A 1,094-nucleotide genomic window follows, 5' to 3' on the forward strand; every position below is an offset into this window, starting at 1 on the left:
TTATGTTGAACCATCCTTGCATACCTGTTATGAATCCCACAGCTTCTTTAACCATTTGTTTGTTGATGGGCACTTGGATTATTTTCAACTCTTTGCTATTGTGAATAAAGCTGCAATAAATGTGGGTGTGCATGTACATAATTCTTACAGCAGTTCATTGTATATTCAATATTATTTTCCAATGTCATAATTACAATGCAAAATTTATGCTTAAAAAAAAGTCTTATAACAAAAGTTTACAAATACTCCTGGGCCTCCACAAGAAAAAGACTTACAACCCAATTACAAAATGGACAAAAGACATGGAAAGAATTTTCACAGAGGAAGATATTCGAATGGCAGACACATGAAGAAATGTTCCAAATCACTGACAAGAAAAGAGATGCAAATCAAAACCACAATGAGATATCATCTCACTCTAGTAAGAGTGGCAAAGTTTAACAAGGCAGAAAGTAATAAATGTTGTAGAGGATGTGGCAAGAAAGGAACTCTTATACATTTTTGATCAGATTGTAAAATGGTACAACCATACTGGAAGGCAGTTTGGTGCTTCCTCAAAAAGCTGAACACAGAAATTTCATATGACCCAGCTATTTCACTAGCTGGAATATACCCTGAGGAAATGAGAACTGAGGCACAAACTGAGATTTGCACACGAATGTTCATAGCAGCATTATTCACCATCGCAAGAATGTGGAAACAGACCAAATGTCCAACCACAAACGAATGGATTGAGAAGTTATGGTACATTCACACAATGGATTACTATGCAGCACATAGGAGCAATGATTGCTTAAATTATTACCTAATTTGGGAGAGACTGGAGAACGTTATACTGAGTGAGCTAACTCAGTCTCACAAGGATAAATACTGTATACAACCGTTAGAAAAAAAGGGTAGGTTTGAAGCATTGAACTCCAATGATTAAAGATCAAATGAGTTGTGGTATGATAACAAAGATATCATCCATGAAGAAAGCAAGATCATTACAAAAACAGAGGAGAAAGAAAAAATAAAATGGATGCCAGAAAAGACTCCAAAAATTGCACTAGAACATTGAGGAACCAAAACAAAGGGGAAACATGCTGAAATAA

Source organism: Elephantulus edwardii, unplaced genomic scaffold (genome assembly GCF_000299155.1).
Source record: "Elephantulus edwardii isolate Elephantulus edwardi_28Jun2011 unplaced genomic scaffold, EleEdw1.0 scaffold00283, whole genome shotgun sequence".
NCBI classification, from domain to species: Eukaryota; Metazoa; Chordata; class Mammalia; order Macroscelidea; family Macroscelididae; genus Elephantulus; species Elephantulus edwardii.